We start from the raw sequence: 22,998 nt of genomic DNA on the forward strand, positions 1-22,998 counted from the left end.
CAAGGAAGCTATTTAGGACAGGAAGTAAACAACACAATAACCTCAGAAAATCCCTGAAACTGACAAAATTCTCTAGGCCCTTTACTTAATCAAACATACATAAGCAGTAGACACTTATCTCAGATAAGCCTAGCCACCTGGAAGAAGCAGAGGTCGGCCAAACAGCCTAAAAGAGGCAGAGACCAGCCAAACTGTGACAAGAAACAAAGGCCAACCAAATTGCCTGGAATAGGCTCATGCCAACTGAGAAACCTAGAAAGGGCACTCTCCTATCCCTTGAGTTGCCTGCATGCTGGGCAGTGTGCTCCAGGTTTCAAATTTCTCTAATCTGTCACTTATGCTCAGGTGGACCTTGGTGATGCAGCTGTCTTTGAATCACTTCTCTTCCTATAAGTAACCTTTCCTCTATATTCCTACAAATAACCCCCAACAAAATGTATTAATTCATCAAGTTTGACTTTGGTTGTATGTATAGTGTCTTACAACATGATACTTCAGAATTCAATTTGCCATCTTAAAATTGGTTGAATGATCAGAGAATATTATTAGTCTCTGAGGCTCCTAAATGCCTCTTTTACAAAATGAGACCATGTACAGAACCTAAAAATAGCAGCTATTTATCCAGAATTTCTGTAGGTTAACTCTATTATTATAGCCACCTTATGATGTTAGAAATGGGGTCTCCCATCTTAGAACATAGCAATCATTGACTATGAGCCATATAAGAAGGAAAGTACAGGAGAATAGACCTGAATTGAACCAAAGGACTTATCTGTCCCTTTGCTATATGATCTTATTAAATGAGATTTTATGTGTAACATCCAGCAATAGAGTCAATGCAGTCAGAATCTTCTATACCCAGTTCAAGAGACCCCCCAAGAGACCACCAGGGACCCCAAATCTGATGCAAGTACACAAGAGGCTTTATTCAAGCTCGAGCTTGGGCTACAAACCTTCCCGATGTAACAGAAAAGGAGAGTGACCCACAGCTCTAGGTAAAAGGAGTTTTTAAAGAAAAAAAAAACTGCAAGTAGGGGTTTCTAAGCCTTGGCATTACATGAGGAATGTTAGTCTCTTTTTTAGAGCCCAAGGATAGTGGTCATATCACTTCAAGGACAGCAGACAGTAGCTTTTTAGACATGGGCTTTCTCCAAGGACAGTAGCTTAAAATAGAGTTTGGAGGACAAGATGGAATCTGTGCTGTTGGTTTTGTCTCTTTATTGGCCATATCTCTCTAGGGGCAAATTAACTTAGAATGGAGTCTTAAGAACAGAATGGAGTTTATTCTGCTACCTTAGTCCCTTCAGATCCAGTTGGATACAAGATGGAAAGGGGAGTTGACTTTAGAGTGGGAAGAACTTGGGGTTGGGCATGGACATAAAACTGTCGACTTTCTCAAGTGCTTTTCTTTAGCTGTGGGCCACATGTTCTTACAGCTCTGCTTCATTGACCCAGAAACCCTTTCTCAGCTATAGTTCACCAAATCCTTATTTCCAGAGAGAAAAATCTCTATTGTAGAGTCAGTAGCCTTAATCCAGTTATCAAGGGTGATATTTCAAATAACACACAGAGTATTAACTTCTGGCAGAAGTTGGCGCCTCCACCTATGCTCCTTGGAGAAAGCCCATGAGTCAAGTGCCATAGCCTCCAGGTCTATTCATGCTCCTGAGAGCTGAATTCCCCACCCAATTGCTTCTGTGCACAAGAATAATTTTCCAAACAATTCTGGCGGGCTCCTGACAGTAGAAACAATGCAGGAGCTTTACAGAAATGACATCTATTGAGAAAGAGCAAATGCAGGCCCATTTCACCAGGAGCATTATTTCCTGGGCTGTTCTGGCCAAGGGATTCAGTAAGTGAGAAACTTTTGCATGGCTGAGAGCTTTTTGGAAAGGAATGCTTAGCTGAAAGCCAGGGTGACTTTTGGTGTCTTTATATAGGAAAGGAAAAAGGCCCTTTCACTTCTACCCATTTCAGTTTCTCTGGAAAGGGCCCTAAGTAGTAACATTTTGGGATTTTGGTTTCTTTAAAAAAAAAACCCACAGAAATATTTTAAGAATATGTTTTCATTTTAATCCCAGGTATGGGATATGGAGCTCCTTCAGACTATCTACAGCTGGTGACTATGATTTACCTTGCGCTTGAGGGAGGGACCATGACTTTGTCAGAAACTTTCCACCATTGTGTGACTTTTAGAATTCTGGGAACTTTTCAGAGAGTAAATAAATGCTAGAGCCCTGAGAGGTGGGATTGTTGGGTTGTTGGTTGATTGTTGGTTGGTTGTTGGTCTTTTGTTAGTTGCTGTTGGTTGTTGTTGGCTGAAGTTTGTTAAGTAGGCATGCACAAAAGAGAAAAGAGGAAAAGAGATTGAATATCCTGACAGTTAAGCTCAAACTTCCCCATCCTTTCTTTCCATTTTTCTCTCCTGTCTAGTGTTAGGTGTTGAAAGGGTGGAAAAAGGATGGGGAAGGTTAGAAGGAAAAAGAACCCATAAGAAGCAAATGCTAACTTCAGCCATATAAAAACCCTATAAATTAGGCTGACAAAAGATAGAGTAATAACAGGAAAGTATTCACACAAGAATTTACATGTAGCTACCATATCCATGAGTGCATGAACACGGTACCAAAGAGATGAGTGATTATGAATTTACCAAATATCTTAGGTGTAACACTCTGCATACACATTTTTATAAAAGTTGGACTTCAGCCTTGCCCTTCTCCCCATTACCTCTGCCTTGCTAAAACCCTTTAGATTACATTCCTAAATCTAGCCACCAAGGTTGATTTGGATACTCCCTCCTCCTGAGGCCTAGTACCAAGGTCCATCTATCAAAGTATTGAAGTCCAGCAACCACATGTCTAATTAAAATTAAACACAGGGTTCCCCCTTTATAAAAGGTATTTGGGGGAAATCCTGCCATTTGCCAATGAGCCATGTCTGTCTCCTTGCTATACAGAGACAATCCTTCTTTCCCTCTGCCCAGGAATTCTTCCCTATTTTTCTTCTTCCTTTGCCTCTCCTCTCTCATCCTCTATTTACTGTCCTTGTCTGTTCTTCAATTGCCCATTGTCTTTCTAGGGCAAATAAGTTTCCTTTGTGCTGGGAATTTGGACTTGGGGTGACCTGAGCTGATACTGTTCTCTTTCATAGGTAGACACACATTTGGATTTCTGAGTTGGTAAGAAGTGAGAAGGCAAATACAGGAAGAAGCTAGTAAAATACAAAAGTTTGCTATGTGGAACCATGTTTTGGGGCTATAACAGTCCATCTGTGGTCCTGGAGATGACAACTTCCACCCTTTCTGGCAGAAAAGAGCAGGGTGACATTTGCTCATTTCAACTGAGTTAGTTACCTCAAAACAACCTATCAATGTGGCATGTTCTGCAGGAAGAACAGGAAAGAAGAAGCAATGGTGGAGTCTATGGAGAGCCTCATGGGACCTAAACTTGCTTTACAAGGACATAGGGGTGCACGTTTTCTGAATGGCTCAATTTTCCCCTCTTGGCTTCAGTTTGGTTTTGTGCTGTGTATCCTACAGCACTGGTAAGAGAACCCAGTTCTCCCTTCTCTGCTCTTAATTGTCTTCTTCTCCTGAACAGGACCCTCTTTCCCCCTCAGCATCATGAAGCCAGTACAAAGACTGAGCATCAACCAAGCAGACTTTTATATTTCACTGAAAATAAGAGAGGTGGGAGAATTAAGTCTTCTCAATAAAACCAACTTCTCCAGACTAGGGGGCCAAGAGTTTATAAATGTTGACTAAAGAAAACGGGGTGGGCTAACAAGGCTGAGAAATACTTAGGTCTTTTCTGGGAATGACAGGGAATTTCAGGGAGTTCAGAGACATTTTTCCTCTCTGTATATGGTTCTGTGTGGTCATTGTCATGTTAACTGCTAGGTCTTATGGCAGTGATAATGGGGTAGATCAGGAGGGATGGGGGTTTCACTTAGCATGCAGGTGAAATTATAATGAAGCTAGAGGTTGTCTAGAGGTCAGTTTGGAAGTCACCTTAAATCCAGACAGTTTGGGCTAGCCCACCTGAATGGGAATTCTGGGCTGTCTGTCTCCTGTTTTCAAAAGATAAGCAACGTAAAGACAGGGTAGAAATTCAGGCATGTCACCTAAGCAGACTTGAGGGAACATTCTCAGAGGCTTAACAAGTTCTGTGTGTACTTTACTTTTGGGAGAATGAAGAGTAGGTCTGTCATGAGTTAAGTTGCTGCCTCCTCCACTAAAGAAGTGCTAGAACACTAGGCCCTAGAACATATGAATAGAATTCCATTTAATAACCAACCTTTGCAAATATGATGACTTGAACACAAAAGCCATCGATTGGGTCCCCATCAAAGAGGACTGGTGTTTTTTATACAGGGTCGCACACAGAACGGAGAAACTGCTTGGAAAGTTGGATACCAAGGTAATTCAAGGAACACCTGAGATAGCAAAGTCTTCTCCTGAGGGCTCCAGAGGGCCCATGCCCTGAAATGTACTTTTATTTTAGATTTTAAGCCTTAACAGCTGCAAAAGAATAAACTTCCAGTGTGTAAAGCTACCCAGTTTGTGATACTTTGCTATATATCCTTACAAAAGCTGACACAGATTTCATTCTAGGATTGACAAGGAAGCCTGAGGCAGGAGCTCCCAGGATTGAAAGATTGTGATTCACAGCCTCCTTCAGATACTGAGATGATGGACTGGAAGGAAAAATTATCTCAGAGATGCTAGCAGTTGGATAGCAGTAGGATAGGTGGATGGAGGGGCTCTGTCTCATTCTGTTGTCCAGTTCTACACTAGTATTGAGGCAGAAACAATCACCTTTCTGAATACAGAGCCTGCTAGTGGTCATGCCTCAGGCCTCAAATCATTCCCCTCTACTTTCCTTGGTTTGGCTCAGTCCCCTCCTCCTCTAGAGAACCAGTCAGCATGGTCCATCGGAGTTCAGAGAAGCAGCCTTGGCCAGTTGCCTTGACAACCTGATGATGTAATGCTTTACAGTACTTCCTAGCTGCAGGTCTTCTGAGATTCTCCATATTTCAGGCTTCTCTCAGCTGGGTGGCATGCTCTACAGCAACAGCACTGCAGCCCTGCACTCTTAATGATCCCCTCAGAGGCATCTGCAGGATGCATTTGCATGAGCAATGAGAGGTAAGACTGCTGGTTGCTAAGCTACATAGAATTTTTGCCCTGGGGACACAAGGCTACTGCTGGCTGATTGGCTTTTGCTGTGTGCACCCCTAGTTTGTCTTAACTGCTGCGAGGCCCCTTCCATCCTTGTTAAGCACTAGGTTGGATTCTCAGCAGCAGCTCACTAACAGACAATAAATGTGACATTCAGTCGAAAGGATTTCCAGGAAATTCCCATCCCTGAGGTGGACTCCCTGCATTTCAGATTTCATCCCAAGTGATTTCTTAACACAATAATTTTTCTGTTTCCAATCATTTTCTCCCTGTAAAAGTCTTTTGGTTCATGCAACCTGTTTTTAGAAAATATGTCCTCTGGAGCAAATCATACCAAAGTGTGCATTCTTATTTCACTGGCTTTTTTCTAGTATTTGTGTAAAATGACTCCTGAGCACTCCTCCCTTAATTAAAGCAAGGAGGCCAGGCTTCCTCTGTGGAGAAGAGCATGTTGACATGTGAGAGAGATTCAATTTGCTGGTTATTTTTTCAGTCAATAAACCTCCTAATGGTGGGCAAGACAGGGCATACACAAGACCCTGCCCATATGCTGTGCTTCTCCAGTGTTGGTATTAGAGTTAGATACAGTACACTGAGCAGAGAACCCCATGGCACAGCCTCCTTCTCCAGAGTTCACATGAGGTGGAAGGTCAGGTGCCTTCTGCTTTGAGAGGAGCCATTTTGCAAAGATCCATTGATGTGCTCAGATGGCCAAGGTGTAGCCACTGGTAAATCCCTTACTCATCTTTCTATAAGAAAATAAACTGTTAGAAACCTGGTACCTCTGACTGCCAAACCAGGTGATTGGGGCCAAAGATATACTGTTGTTTACTGCTGTCTGATATGCTTTTGCTGTGGGTGTCCCTAGTTTTTCTTAGCTGCTTTGAGGCCTCCTCCATCCCTGTTAAGCAATATATATTCAGAATCAAAACCAGGAAGTTTGGAGTTTCTTGTTCAGAAGTTGCCAGGACAGAGGATAGTTTCTGAATGGTCAAAAGAAGTGAATTGTCAAATGGTTCAAAAACAGTTATTAAATGGCTGACAGGCCCAAGAATGGCAAGCATGGCTCTGGCAGCCATTCCCACCTTCCTCTCTGATGTATGTGTGTGTGTGTGTGTGTGTGTGTGTGTGTGTGTGTGTGAGAGAGAGAGAGAGAGAGAGAGAGAGAGAGAGAGAGAGAGAGAGGGAGAAGGAGAGGGAGAGGGAGAGGGAGAGGGAGAGAGAGAGGGAGAGAGAGAGAGAGAGAGAGAGAGAAACCAGGGTAGGGAAAGGTATGGTGATGGTGGGGAAGGGGGTGCCTCTGCGGGCCCATGCTGAGCCATCCCTTCCCCCTGAGATACTAGCCACAATAGTATATAATAGAGTTCATTTAGGGCATGTGGAGGGCAGTTGAAGGAGGGGAGAGAGAGAGAGAGGGGGGGGGGGCGGAGGAGGAGGGGGAGGTGGTGGTGGTGGTTAGGAGGAGAGGCAGGCCATAACATGTGGAAGTGGAAGAGAGGGCGCTGGAATAGGGAGAAAAGAGACAGAGGAGGAAGAGACTAAGGAAGTAATAGAGCAAGAGAGCAAGAGAGTGAGGAAGAGGCAAGCAGCCCCTTTTGTACTGAGTCAGGCATACTTGGCTGTTGCCAGGTTATTGTGGGGCGGCACCTAGAAGAAATGCCAATACTCTTTCTTGCTAAATCATTAGATTACATTTCTAAAGTGTTAGTGACTAAGGTCTGTTTTCCCTATTCAGCCACTTCCTTGTGCCTGGCTAAAACTTCAAGGTCCAGCAATTAAAATTTATTATTAAGCTGCACTGGCTAACATATCCAGTCAAGACTTACCAACTCATCCCAACAGAGACATCTTTTCCCTTTTTCTCTTTAAAAACTGCCCTTGCAGAAATAACTGCTGCTGTCTTTGCCTGATCCAGAGGGAGAACCCCCTCCCTTCCATTTGTCCTTAGGGATAATAAACCTCTTTTGTGCTGTGTGTTTGGTGCCTGGGTATATTCTGTGTTGACCCAAAGGCCTTTCAATTATTGCTTTCCAATACCTTTTCATATGTGTGTATAATATATTTTGGTCTAACTCATCGTTCTTCATTGCACTCTCATCCTCAATCACTCCGGTTGGTCTCCTTCCTCTTTCTTCATGGGCCTCCATCTACCCACATGTCTTCTTTTCTTGTCCTTTTGTTGTGACCCCAATGAGTTTAGTTAAATTTTCTTACAGGAAATGAGTAAAGGATTTAGCAATCAGTACACCATTAAAGACACAGTCTTCTGATTCTCCAGAAACAATTAACTATGTACTTATTCTCAGAGAGAGGAGAGGTATTTGTGGTACTATGAACCTGTTTGTGGTGGATTTATGATTGATCCAGGTCATCACAGAATTCAAGAGTACAATGGCCATGTCACATCCAGAAGACAGCATCCCACAATATTCTTCCCTTGCCTCCAGGTCTTGCATTCACTTTGGCCCCTCTTCCAAAATGTTCCCTGAGCTTCAAGGCGTTGCTATAGATGCTTCATTTTGGACTGGGCATTTAATAGTCACATATTCTTGGAAATTTGATCAGTTATGAACCTCTGTAGTAACCACTATCTAGAAAGAACATTCTCTAAACAAAAGTGTTCATAGCAGTAGTCTATGGGTATAGACATAAATAATCAGTATGCAATTTGACCTGGTTCATAATACAATATGTGAACTCCTTATATAGCAGGCTTCAAATATAAACAGAAAGCTGTTGGTTACCCATCACACAAGCCACTATTGTACCAGTGAGCCCATCTTGTCTGGTAGGTTGGTGGTGTAGCATAGTAGGTCTTCAGTTGAGTAAGTTTATTGGAGCTATTGAAATGGTGACTGACTGGAACTAGGTGTTTTACCACCTAGAGAACAGGAATAATATGGGGCAGTGAGTAGGAACAGAATATAAGCCCTTGGTCAAAAAGAGCCCTGCAGTTGTAGAGACATGTGTTAATATGTCTAATGCTCTCCTCTTTTTTTTAAGCAACATGTACAATGCATCTTTTCATGTGATCAAAGATTCTATCTTAAGCTGAATCCTCAGTTTATAGCTACATGCTGGGAAATATTATATCAGTAATTTACAACTTTGGTCATGCTTTAATTCCAACTATAGTAAGAACTAATGCTTACTTACTGCCCATCATCTAGAGATGCCTCTGAAAACTGCAGATTGTCATGTGATTTCAGTAATCACCTGTGTTGTTTTCATTGATAATCCTTTTAGTGTTAATTGAAGGCATATGACATCAGAGCACTCTGAAAAGAAAGATTATATAGTGTTCACGTTGGAAAGGGGACAAGAGAAGAGAGTCATGCTGGGACTTATAGACTATGGGCATGCTGAAATCCAAAGAACTTGTGCTGTGGCAGCCAATGCCACAGCACATGTCCAGAGAAGAAGATAGATTGTGCAGATATATATTGCACAGACTCACCCATAAAAATTAGTCAGCAAAAAAAATGCAACAGTAAAAAATAGGAATGTGGAGCTTACTATTGATTCTAGCAGTAAGTGGATTGGATATCACTCTAATTCAAGTTCCAGTAACACTGTAAAATGAAACTTATATTCCACTGAACAAACAAGACATTTGGCGTGTTATCTGGGAACGTCTCATTAAAATTTGCATCTTGAGCCCTGACAGAATTTTAGAATTCATGAGATCTAATTATTCTGAACTAGCAAACAACGCTTTTAGCTTATAGTATATTTATTTATAAACTTACTTATGACAAAGAGATTTGTATTTAGTTTCTTTTGCTATTTCAAAAAATGCAAATAGGTTATACTTACACTGGGTGTCTGTTGGACTCAAATATCTCTGAAAAGGAATTGGAGTAAGAAGATAACCCAAATGTTTTTTTTCCCCAATGGTTCCCACCATCTGGTTTGTACACCAATCACCTTCTACTTGGTTTAGGGTTGATCTATATAACTGACAGAATTGGTGAGAGAAACTATGACTCCCCCCCCCACCCCCGTGTGTATATGTGTGTGTGTGTGTGTGTGTGTGTGTGTGTGTGTGTGTGTGTGTGTGTGTGTGTGTATCTGCCTGCCTGCCTGCCTGTCTGCCTGCCTGCCTGCCTGTCTGTCTGTCTGTCTGTCTTGTATCTCTTTCTCTGGAGAAGCCACCTGCTGTGTCATAGAGACCTGGCAAATCTAGTGTAGAAGTTTATTGAATAGGGAGCTGAGATCTCCTGCCAGTTCCAATATGAGCTGAGCATGCCATCTTGGAAGTGAATCATCCAGCCCCAGCATATAGCTGATTATAGACCCCTGGCTGACAGCTTAACTGTGAATCTTCTAACTAAATCACTCATGGATACTTGACCCTCTTATATTGGGTTACATATTTAGTATCTTAAGCATCAATTTCAGAGTTAGAGTAGTACATATCTGATGCAAGAATCTGTGCATAACCAATGATTATAAAAAGCTATCAAATGCCACTTCCTGAATTGATATTGTGAGTCAGGCAGCATACACATATATATGGCTTAGTCATTGATACAGCATTGGTTTGAATATTTTAAATGAACTCAGGCTGGCATACTAGCATGAGTCTGTGACATTGATTCAATATTGGTACATTCTTTCAAAATAAGAAATACATATACAGCTTGGAGAGATAACTCAGTGGTTAAGAGTATTTGCTATTCTTGCACAGGACTCAGGTTCAGTTCCAAGCACCGATATGGCAGCTTACAGCCACCTGCAACTCCAGTTCCAGAGGTTTCAACACCTTCTTCAAGTGTCTGTGGGTATTGCAAACACATGCCCCACATACACACTCAGGCACATATGAAAATTTGTATACACATATAATAAAAAAATGTTCCACCTGAGACTTCCATTGCTCATTGTGGGCACAAACTATCCCATTCAGAGGCTCATCTTGACACAGATGTCCAGTTCTCTTGTTCATTCTCTCATTTCTTTCCTAATTCTCTTAAGATTTGTCACAGCTCAGATTGCAAATTTCACTCCTGAACTGGTGGTTGTCATGGGCAGTCTATATGGACTTGTTTTGTTTTTAAATTCTACGATACATGTTTTTTCTGTTGTTGGATACTTGGGAATAAATTAACTGAGGTGACTAACAAGTAACTTTCCTTGTCTGGCTATAATACAGTCTGATTTTCCATTTAAGAAGCACTTCCAACTCACTGATTTGGAGAAAATGTAGGCCTTGTCCCCCTTCTTATCTGTCACCCCTTGCTTAGCATCTAGCTTCAAATAAAGAAATTATGTGGCATGTGCTAAGAATGCTGATACTTACAGGATCTCAGAATTAAAGCAAACTTAGGTACCTTGCTCATGATGTGCCTTGGCTTCCTGACTTCTGGAGCAGTATCCTCTGCCCCTAACCTATCCGTAACTGCATTCTGACTATTGTTTGTAAATATATATATTTTTGCTTAGTGTTTGTTGGTCTTCACAAGTCATATTCCCTAAATCATCTCTCATGAGCAATCGGATGTCTCTGAGCCTCTAAGGTGACTTTTAGTAGGATCCCACCTGGGTTGTGCCTAGCATCCTTGGGATGTGGCTAGCATCGTCTCCATGGAGAGGTTTTGAACTATGGTTTCCACCAAGCTTTCCAGTTGCTTTGCTCCTATTTGTGCTATTTGGAATTGTGGGGAGCCAAGGAAAGCTAAACCTCCGGGCTCACTTTTCCCAACAACTAATTTGATTTAGGTTTGTTGGGAGAGATGCAGTTAGAAGAAACATATGAGAAAATTCTCTTTTGAGGTTTGGGATTTTAGCCAAACATTACTTATTTAATACATGCCTGCTCTAGGCTGAAGCTTATATTTGACCAGTGTACTGGTTTCTCCTTATGACTTTTCTACCTCTATTGTTTTTCCCCGTTTCCTCGGTTCCCTTGTCCATTCCATGATATAGTGTCATTGGTCTGCTGTAGTAGTCAAGACCCCACCAGAATGTTGCTCAAACAAACTTTTTTTTTCTACCTATATTATGAGGGGAAAAAATATGAAGAGAATTCTCCAGGATAGACCACAACAGAATTAGCTTGTTAGTAAGTCACTATATCCATAGATGTTCTCAATTTTAATACCAGAAATCAAATGCAGGCTCATTGCTTTGCTCATTCTCTCTGAAATAATCTTAATTTCCTTTGTAAATAGTTGTCTTGGAATAGTTCTGGGTGAAGGAGGGACCAATAATTCAGAAAGCAAAAAGGAAATAAGAAAAATGTAAAAGAAAAGTTTCCATTCAGAATTGTCTAAATTAGACCACATCATGTCATGCCTGGTTCTGCTACTTTTATTGCTGAGTTCTTTTTTTTTTTTTTCCAGACATAGATTTTCATCTGGAAAATGGAGATGGTTGTACATTGGGACCCAGGACTGAGGGCTCATCTGGAAAACTCATGGAGTAGCTGTTATTAAAGAAGAGCAAAGTGATTAATGTTCCTTTTTTTTCAAGTAGTCTTTAATACAGTTAGCCTTCATGCAAGGCAAGAGAAAAAAAATCTACTTACACGTGGAAAGCATAAGCAAGTCACGCTTAAAGCCAAGGACCTCAGCAGAGCTATGTTAGAGGAAGGGGTAAGCAGGTAACCGTGACATTCCTTGGCCCTCGGGGCACCAAGTAGCTTTACAGTGACAGGGGAGAAGTCATTGGGAGACACCACAATGTCTCTGAAATGTACCCTTCCTGGTTTAAACTGTCCCACCTGATTCCTCAAGAGGAGCTGGAAGGAAAAGCAGAGATAGAGATATAGAGATGCTGATGTGGACCTCATAGTCTTATTGGTACCCTTGAGAGGATGCCTAATGACACTTCTAAGACTTCTAAGACAGCACTTTTAGGACAATCCATGCTTTATGTAGCTTCCAACTATTCAGGAGGGCATGCCAGCTACAAGGGAGAGAACATATTACATGGTCACTTACCAGCTCCATTGAAAGTTACATATTGAAACCTTGACACCCACAGAAATGAAGCCCCCAGGTTGGGAGGGAGCAAACAAACCAACCCAACAAAGCTGAATGTAGTGGCACATGTTTATAATACTACCATTGGAGAAGCAGACATAGGCTGACCCCTGGTGCTTGCTAATCATACAGTGTATCTCACTCAGAGGTCCCTAGGTTGCACTGAGAAACCTGTCTCAAAAATTCAAGGTGGGTAGTTTCTGTGGTAAAAACAGACACCTGAGGTGGACTTCTGACTTCAGCACATGTGCAGACATATGTGCATGTGCACCCATAAACATGCATCTGTACATACACACCTACAAGAACATGTGTATACGTAGCACACAGTAGAAAACATGTTTCTAGAGATCTCTAGATGAGTACATTTTAGATTTCCCTGAATTGGTGACTACCCACAAACGTGACACTGTCATCTACAACTCATTCTGCTTTGGGTGACACTGCCACCTCTTCCATTTTGGAAAGCCATACCCCGTTGCCAAAATCCCATGGAACCTTCTTATTGGAAGAAATAGTTGTCGAACACTTTTTCCAGGTCAGGGATTTATCTTTCTGAGACTAATACCCATTGCAAATCATCTTTCTGGGAGCAATTTCTCATAGCAGCCATGACACAATAACACAGGAATGATTGCATGTGACAGTCCTCAAGGATAGCCGTGGCTAATCTTGTGTGAGTTAGACAAGAGGCCTGAATGAGTCATGGTAAAGTCCTCTGTTAAGAGTAGGTGAAAAATGCTGCACTCTGGATGAACGTCTTTTTTCTTTCTTTTCTTTTCTTTTCTTTTCTTTTCTTTTCTTTTCTTTTCTTTTCTTTTCTTTTCTTTTCTTTTCCTCTCCCCTCCTCCCCTCCCCTCCCCTCCTCTCTCTCTCCTTCCTTCCTTCCTTCCTTCCTTCCTTCCTTCCTTCCTTCCTTCCTTCCTTCTTTCCTTCTTTCCTTCTTTCTTTTTATGTGTATACAGAATCCAGAGACTTCAAACATAGGGCTGGGACAGATAATTCAAGGTGCTGGTGGTAGCTGTGCCCCCTGAGTGAGGCAGATGTAATGCTCATGTTGGTGGAATATTAAAGGTGATGCAGAAGAGAGACTTGTCACACATTCTGGGGTCAGTAGCTCAAATTATGGGTTCAGGAATCAAGACAGAGTGTGTTTAAGAGTTCCTGGGACTTGATCAAGAACAGCTGTTGGCATCTTAATTATGTCAGGGAGTGGGAGACCCTAACCTGGTTAAATCTTAGTTCAGTTGTTGCTAGTTGATTTTGGAAGCAAAGCTGAGAGATTTGGGGCTATGAAGTTACAGCTATAGCAAGGAGTCCTTGATACCCAATGGCTTGATCTCCCACTGTGCTCCTTTCTGCTCTGCTCTGATTTTCTGAATCCGAGATTCCTTGTCTTCTTTCACCTTCAAGATTGAGAGCTGATTCAGGAATGGAAAGGGTTTTCCATTTCTCTTTTCAAGGTTGCTTAAAACTCTATTCTTCCACGTGGAAACTTTCCATCCTCCAATATGCCCACAAAATTCACCAGCTACATCATTATTATTGCTGTTTTTATTAGTGTTGTTGCTGCTGTTATAATTATTGTTATTAACCAGTATTGCACTGTTCTTGTTTTTAATCCCTGACATGTAAACACATGGTGGAAAGATCAAAGGTGTGACTCTCCTTTACTCCAAAATTTATAATGCTTTCAATTTAAATATCAGTGTGCAGCTGGGAAGAGACTGCCCTAAACTTTCTTGATTTTTATAGGAGAGAAAGTGAAGTTCTGGGTTCTATGTTATCTGGAAATACCTATTTGGTTTTCAGGAGGCCTTTTATCTTTGCTTGGCTTTATGTCACAGAAGCACCTTCCTCCTCCACAGTCCTGGGTCCTATGAAATATGGATGCTGCATTAAAAGCAGGAGGTACAATGTAATCATTCCATCCTACGCACATAAAGATGACGCTCAAGTGTTCACGGGAAATAAAACACCAATTCCAGGTAACAGCTTTACAACTGTCATCCAAGGTGACAGCTCCTCTGGAGCAGTGCCTTAAAATAGAAGTTGGTGACATCTGTTTATTAAATTTGGTCTACATGTATTCTAGGCAAATTGGATTGGGGAGGGCTTTAAATCACAGGGGTAACGACAGGCATTTCCCACTTACCTTAATTATAGAATTTTTACTATGGAAATGGCTTATCAGCAACTGCAGTTTGTTTATCTATTTTTCCCTTCTTGAAAATTAGATCACATAAACCATAAAGGTCTCAGATTGATTTTGCAGACATTTGGATTATTTTAAACAAAAAAGGCAACAGCCTCGGAATAATTGACTCAGTCTTGTTATATAGACACAGCTCCAGGCCAGAGCACTCGATGCTTTTGCATTCAATATGCTTGCTTGAGAAAATGCTCTGCAGCTTTTCTAGGCATTATTTTAAATTTATTTTTGCCTGTTCCAAATTCATTGCATAGTCAAGATCACCTTCTTTATCATTACATTTTACATTCTAAGAATTCATGTTTAAGCATCAGACTGCCTTTAAAAACATTCAAAATGCATGCAGCTTTGCTATTTTCCTGCACAAAGGCTCCTCTAAGCCTGGAGATTATTACTGGGTGAAGTCGAGTGGTAAATCTATCCTCATCTGAGGTGTGTTCAGTCTACTGACTGGAATGCTTTGGTGGACATGATTAAAAAAAAGCTCCAACTCTGATCTATTTAGCTTTCCTTTGTCTTCAGTGATGTATGAAATCTCTTTTAGGATATTATACATTTTCTTCAAAATTTATCTCCTCTTGTCAACCAAAGGACACTCCTTTCCATTATACTTTTTATGAGAGCCAAAACATGACATGCAGCTTCAATTAACAAATGCCAAAAAACATGTGTCGGACATCTGTCTCTGTAAACCATGGTAGCTGGTTCTGAAACATCCCTGGGAATTGCTGCAGAGAAATAGGGCACATTTTCTGACATTTGGCCTAAATAATGTGGCTTTGTTAGCAAGAAAAGAAAAATTCTACTCAAGACCTTGGCTTGAATTTGGGTCATAACTATTAAGTTAGGTGTAACTGTCTGATTACATTTTGAAAAACAGCTCCATCAAAATACATTTTAGAAGGCTGATTCTCTTCTTTTGGCTTCATTGTGGGATTTTGGGCTCATTTTCCAGATATGAAGAACACACTTACACACTTTTTTTTTAACCTTCAGACTTTTAAAGGAAATATTCACTAATGAAGAGAAATTTGTGAAATTTGAAGAATATTAGATTATATTCAGCAGTAATAAAAACTGGTCTTCTATTTCTTGCTAGGTTTTCTATTTTATTTTTATAAATCTTTCACACAAAAGTTTGCAGTTGGAGAATTGTAAGTATACTTTCTAGTCCTCCTGTCTTCTTTTTAATGGGGAATGTCCTCACTTTGGTTTGTCTTGACCTTGCCTTTGTAGTAAAGGACAACAATCAGAACAATGAGGCTTCCCTGGAGACCTGCCTATACTGGTTCCTAAAGGGAAAGTGGGAAAATTAAAGAAAGCCATTCCAAGCATCCCAGTATCTAATGACTACTGTGTTTCATTTTACAGACTGCTATGTATTTCTCCATTTATTACAATTTTTTCTTTGATCTCAAAGGTCATGTGTTGTGATTGGCAAAGCAGACAGTTAAAAGAACCCAATTAGATGCCCAGGGATGCATCTTGGCCAATATTACAGGCTACTGATCCAAATTCTATCCAAGGCACCTGAATAGATACAGATTTTACACAACAGGAAATCTCAGCCACTCTCTTTCCATTTCATCAGCAATCAAACCTCAGGCATGGGCAGAAACCCCAGAAGAACACAGCAGGCAGTGTGCCTTCATCTAGACTGATAAAGAAATCACACATGATAAAGAAAAGAGCTTTAAAGCTTAGAAGTCCTGAGAATATTTTGATTCAAAACAGGAGCTGTTGTGTTCAGTTACTATGTAGCAAGGAGAATTAACTCACTACTTTGAGTGTAGTAGGAGAAATGAGACAATTATCTGGGTAATACAAATCAGAACTAAACTGTTCATTATCTACTCTGTGATTGATTCCAGAGTGAGGCTGTTACTTAAAATATGTAGGCAGAATTTCTAGAATGGGAATTTACTTGAGAGCTTTAGAATAATATATGGTATACAAATAGCATATTGCATAAAAGGCATATGTAGATATTCATAAGTTATATGAGAGGTAAATTATCACAAACATGCACACTCTATGACTACTTCCTAGTTCAGAATATAGAATGCTCTAGCAACTAAGTCCGTTGTTCTTCAAGCACACCTGTTAGAAGGAGTACAATTAGGGAACAGGCCTCCAGTTGTCAATTCTCCTGGACCACATTTGTAGTAGCTTACTTCTGGACAGTGACCACACTTGCCTTGTACTCTAGATGAACCCCTTCATTCAGGACACAGGGTATGGCTGTGTGGCAGTCTCTGTTCATGTGTGTGTATGGGGTGGGAGAACTACACATCTGTCCCAAATCTTTTCAGAACTCCAAAGCACTCTGTGGCTCTCGTGATCAAAATTTCTTGCTATGCCCCTCTTCATCCCAAATATGAATGTCATATATGATCAGAAATATTGCAATGGATTATTCTACCAACTCCTGCTAACTTTGCCTTGTTCCCATCACAGGCAATTTTCTAATAAATCTCTATACCTTTAATATCTTGGTGTGTGTATGTGTGTGTGTGTGTGTGTGTGTGTGTGTGTGTGTGTGTGTGTGTGTGTGTGTGTGAAGATGTACACACTGAGAATTTACAATGCTGCTCTTCAGGAGGCAACTACTTTGTATCTTGAGTAAAAATTTTTGCTGCCCTGGACCTGTTCAAGGAGACTACATGATTTGGATAGTGTGTCCTAGAGATCCAAATTTGTTGGGAAATGTTTAACTGTGTGGTTTATAGTTTTCTGTACTCAGGGAAAGGCAATATTACCTGACAAGTGGGTCTTGAGAAGAGAAAAACCATTCTGGTATATTGGGTCAGCAGTAGCAGTTTGGGTTAGTGCATAGCTTATAAGAAAACATCTTTACCTGTGAGGATGTCAAACGCTTGCTCATTCAGTGTCAGATGTGAGGATAATAGTACTTATTATTATTATTTGCAACATAAAGTATACCACTTAGTTTCTCTGGTTTAATTCAATTAACCTTTGAAGTGCTAAGTGTTATAGATATGAAGACCAATTATCATTTTCTTTTGGCAGTTTAAATTTGGTTACATATCTGGGCACCTAAAGCAAAATAATTGTCTAAATTACATCTTCAAAGTAAGTTTAATGCATATTTTCAGAAAGCTAATATGCTTGTTAGTTTTATCTATGAAGAGGGATTCTCCAGTGAGAAGATTCCTCTATTAGAATAACCTGCAGGGACCTTTTCTTGACTAATTATTGATATTGGAGGGTCCAGCTTACCATGGGCAGTGTCTCTCCTAGACTAGTGATCCTTTGTTGTATAAGAAAACGCATAGACTAGTGGGTGGGCTGGGTGTTTCTTGCCAGATATAAAGATGTTACAATCCTTTCTCACAAAATTAGACACCTCTTGTTCCAATCTGCAGTTCCTAAACCAAATCTAAATCACTGAAAATCATACTTGAAGATGGGTCTGATCTTGCTTAAACATGTAGTAAAACTTTAAATGTCAAAATGAATGTATCAAACTGAATTTTTTGTTTAGGCTATTTAGTGACCCAGTAAGTAAAACCAAGCAAGATCTGTCAACATCTACTGAATATCTATGGTTGTTAAAGCCAGGAAGAAGATATGCAAAGCAACCTAAAATTCTTAGTCTTTTCATGTATCAGGATATATGCCATTGTGGAATATCTATGCACATATAGACGTTGTTTTCATATGTATACATAATTATATATAACTTGTACATTACACATATTTGATCATATGTTATATGAATATGTATGCGTGTATTATACACATTTGGCAATTTTCCACTTTCAAACCTAAGTAACATTAATAGATTCTGGTATTTGTAAAGATGTAGTGAAGCCATTTAAATGAAGCTGAGTTTACACTGATAAGGGGGTTGTATAGCATGAGACAGGAGCTAGTTGTCAGAAAAACAACCATATGATGGTTTTAGCCCTGCACTGGAGCTTCTAGGCAGGGTTCTTAGGATTTAAGTTTTGTCTCACGACTAATGATTGTGTCGATCTTGTCTAGACAAATTAAATTTCATTAGAGCTTTCCATGACATTTAGTATTTCCCTGGCTCTGATCATATCCACGTACCAGAACAGATTTCTCCCTATTTCAACCCCTCCCCATTCTCTCTTCTCTTTAATAAAGTTGCAGTTTTAAGCGAAACATTTTTCTGAATTCTATAAACTATTCTAGGGGATGAGGGAGCTCCAGTATATTAAAGAAGACCTGGATTGGATGACAGCTGGGAATATATAAAGGATACTTAGGAATAGTTAGAATTGTGGTTACCATTAGAAGGGGGACGCTTTTTAAGGACTCAAGTGTTTGACATGTGCAGTTCATGGTAAATCTAAAATTGGAGTCAGGATTGAACCAAATTGGAGGGCACTTCATTTTAGAAGTATTGCTGGGAAACAACACATAAACAACCAGTTTCTATCATACATTAAGGCCTTTGATTCTGAGGATTAAGGACTGAACCTAGGACCACGGACACACTGGTTGAATGTTTTATCAATTAGTGATTCCTCAGATCCAGGGTCATGTTATAACAAGAATGAATTATTTTAGAGAAAAATATGTTATCTATTTTAATGGAGAAAACATTTGGCAAATGTCATGAGTGTTATGACAGTAACTGAGAAATTCATATTTGAAAAATTTAAGGTAACAAATAATCTCAAGGCACAGACTTCTGAAACAATATTCCATGTACAAGCTAAGAATACTCATTCTGACCTCAGGCTTTGTTTGAAATCTTGGTTTAATCTTAAAATACTGTGCAGTTAAATCTTTCATCTCCACTCTATCTGCAATGCTTTTATATATAATATTCCCCCACAGATCACCTCATACTATGAATTCTTATGTTGTTTATTATTTCTATGCTTTGCCTTCTTGCCAGTATCTTCACCTAACAGTTCTCTTTCCCACCCTTCTCCTCTCAGACCTGAGATGTAAAAAACACGTGGGAAGAATATACTCTATTATGGAAAACAGTTCTAACTCAACAATATGACTGAGACTCGTTGACGTAGTTCTTTTTCTATTGTTGCGATCAGACACCATGACCTAGGTAACTTATAGAAGAAAGTCTTTATTTGGAGTGATAATTTCTGAGGATTAGAGTCTATGAGCATGATGGTGGGGAACATGACAGCAGCATGGTGCTAAAGGAGTAGCTGAGAGTTTATGTCTTAATCCTAAAGCAGGATGGAGAGAGGGATATATGCATACATACATACATACACACACACACACACACACACACACACACACACACACACGGTTTCATAACCTGAAAACCAATGACACATCTTCCAACAAGGCCATACCTCCTAGTCCTTTTCAAACAGTTCCACCAGCTGGGACCAAGACTTCAAGCATAGGAGGACATGAGAGCCATTCTTATTCCAACTACCAGATCCACCCTAGGGAACCTTAATGTTTTTCAAAGCTCTCCAGTGCTTTTCCGTATACTCTTCTTATACATTCTGGCTGTGTATCCTCTAAGTCTGCATTTTATCAAGCTCTCATGTCCAACTCAGATCAGGAACTGATTTTAATGTTCTTTTCTTCTCTCATGGAAAGTGATGTGCCGAGCTGTTTCTCCAAGACCCAATTTTAGAGACCGGTACCAAATAAAAGAACCATGTACTTTGTTAATGGACACAGTCATTGAATGAGAACCCTCTCTGCTGCATTCATGAATAATATGCAAACTCCACTAGTAAAACCCTTTCTCCCTTTAAAAACCATACTCCTCATACTAGTGTATTAAGACCTCTGCTTTTATAGCTGTGAGTCACTGAAATTAAATCTTAGAAACTGAATGAGTACAAAAGTTTAATTGGTCTTGTATATTTCATTATTGTGATTGTCAGGGCTGTACTCTGAAATTCTCATTTGCATACTAAGAACTGCCTTAAGGAGATAAACTTTATTTTTTTCCACTGGCAGAAAAATCTATAAAAATGAGTTTTATACTAATTAGGTTTTAAAATTCTCATTACAGCATTTGTATTTTTCTTAAGGAATGATTTTATACCCTACCCCCAATAACAAAACCACCTCTAAGCTGTTATACCTAGGATTATTACAGAGATCTATATTTTTATATAAAAGCTTAAAACTTGACCAAACGAATGTCAACTATGAGAAATGGAGGTGGACCTGGTGCAAGGCAAGCAAAGGGCAAGAAGCTCAACTTACAGCGATGTTTGGGCTACTTCTTTCTACTGAATACACATGCTAACAGTAATATGCAAATCATAAGAGGACAAGGAGAACAGAAATATCTAGAGCTGGTTATTTGATGGCACTAATATCGTACGAATACACCAGATGCCTCCATCATTCTTCTTTCTAGCATACTAGTCTGTAACATAATACCCAGCTCTTGATTTCCTTCCAAAACCTCTGCTGAAGGACAAGGAAGCACTTTCCAGGGCACATCTACAATACAGACAGGGTAAGGGAGGCTAGAATGAATAGGGTGTTATAAAGAGCAGGAATGTTGGAAATGCATGTGTTTTCAGAGAAATTAGACATGGCCTGGAAGAGCTGGGAGGACAGCCTCTGCCTCTGAACAGTTGTATTCAGGAACTGCATAGCTGCTAAGGTATGTCAGCTTTGGGAGTCTTGTACTTCAGCCAGTCTGGAGCTCCCCTTACTTCCTATTCACCAGGGATTTAGGGAATGGAGTGAGTTCTTATTTAAAGACAGGTGTTAAGAAAATGATTACAGATGCAAAGACCAAATCAGCAGGGCTCCCAAGTGTGGAAGAGAGCAAAGAACCAGGTGGGAACCAAGCTAAGGAAGCTTATCTGAAGACTGGGACAGAAGTTTGGGGTGCTGGAGAAAAAGCAGGGCAGGTATTAGTCACTGATATTTAAGAGGAAAATCTGGTATATAGGGGCTGATCAGATATGTCAAGACAGCTCATGCCTTCTAAAGGACACCTTGCCCAGAATAGGTTTTCTGTGCCAGAATCCACCTCAATCTTACTTGTTATTGGCACAATTTAAATAGTAAAATTAAAGACAAGAAACCTTCTTCCTTCTTGTGCTAGCTGTTAACAGTGTCATTATGTCTAAAGCCATCTAGAATTTTTTAAAGTGTGGGAGAAGGGGAGAATAAGAAGCAGATAGGAAGAGGGAGGGGAGGGGGAGAGGGGAGTGAAGAAAAGAGTGGGAGGAGAAAGAAAGAAGTAAAAGAAGGAAAGAAAAATATATTTAAAGGAATATATTTTAATAATCCAGACAGAATGACATCATTCTTTTGACATCTTGAGTTTTGACTATCTATTATTTTCACAGTACTCTACCCCAAATGAGGAAACAGGAGATAATCAATAGCTCTTGATCACGTGCTTTCTATCTTCAGAATCAGTGGGATGAGCAGATTTCTTCACATTGGCAGTGCTACAAATACATATGATCTGCTATAGGAGTGTGGAGAAGGATAAAGTTATCTCTAGTAGAAACCATTGCAGTTATAAAATACAGACACGGTGGGATCTAAATTCATATACTCTTTCCTTTATCTCCCCCACCCTTTTCTTCCCTGATAATTACTATGAAAATGTTCTGGTGAGCAGATTTCACTCTGAGGAGGACCTGCCCACACTTCTCCTTTCTCTTGGGATGCTCTCTCATGTTTTCTGTTGCTGGGACAAACACCATGACTAAAAGCATCTTGGGGAAGGAAGACTTTATTTCCTCTTACAGCTCACATTCTTTCATACGGGGAAGTCAGAGCAGCAACTCTAGGCAGGAAATGCTTCCTGGAAACAGGAACTGAAGCAGAAGCTATGGAGGAACTCTTACTGGCTTGCTCAATTTGCTTTCTTATCAACCCAGGACCTTCTATCTAGGAGTGCTGCCATCCACACTAGCATGGGCACTTCCACATTTCCACACCAATCATTAATCACGAAAATGCTCTCATAGACTTGCCTATAGGCCAATCTGATAGACAAATTTTCTCAGTTGAGGCCCTATCTTCCCAGATTGCTCTTACTTGTGTCAAGTCAATGAAACAAAATAATCCAAAACAATAGCAACAAAACACCTAAACTAACCAGCACAGATACTCTTGCTTCTACATTGATGTCCTAAACTCCCGGAATCTGTAGCCTATCAGGAAGTAACTGAGTTTAAAAGAGGTCATAAAGGTAGGGCCCTGTTCTCATAGGGTTAGTGTTCCTTTAAGTGGGAGAGTGACAACAGATAGTACAGTATGCCAGTATTCTTCCACTCTGCTTCTTTATATCTTTTTTCCCTCAGGCCTTGTGAGGGACAATGAGGTGACCATCTACAAGCTAGAAAGGGATTATATAGCCTTTGATCTGAAACTTCACATGTCTAGAATGATTTTAACAAAATATGTCCTTGTATAAGGTACATAGGCTATGGTGTTTCATTATGTCTAACTGAACTCACTAATTCAAAAACAGCAAGAGCATACTAATTAGGGAAGATTTAATAATTACAGAAACATAAAACATGAAAAGAAGAAAAAAGGTTAACATTTTTATTAGATTAAATAAAAGAAGAACATCTTTTATTTAAGTTTTTTTTTTAATTCACACTATTAGAAAAGAGAATACCTAGAAGTCTGCCTGGACA

General features: G+C 40.0%; 1 long non-coding RNA gene across 1 annotated transcript; it reads left to right on the top strand.

Moving 5' to 3' along the window:
* Window positions 1-4,998: 4,998 nt before the first annotated feature.
* Gm32237 lies at window positions 4,999-11,642 on the top strand. The gene is made up of 2 exons (XR_375685.2): window positions 4,999-5,149; window positions 11,527-11,642. It is a non-coding gene; the product is annotated as a predicted gene, 32237 (long non-coding RNA).
* Window positions 11,643-22,998: the final 11,356 nt, after the last annotated feature.

The sequence above is a fragment of the Mus musculus genome, chromosome 3 (genome assembly GCF_000001635.26).
Source record: "Mus musculus strain C57BL/6J chromosome 3, GRCm38.p6 C57BL/6J".
Lineage (NCBI taxonomy): Eukaryota > Metazoa > Chordata > Mammalia > Rodentia > Muridae > Mus > Mus musculus.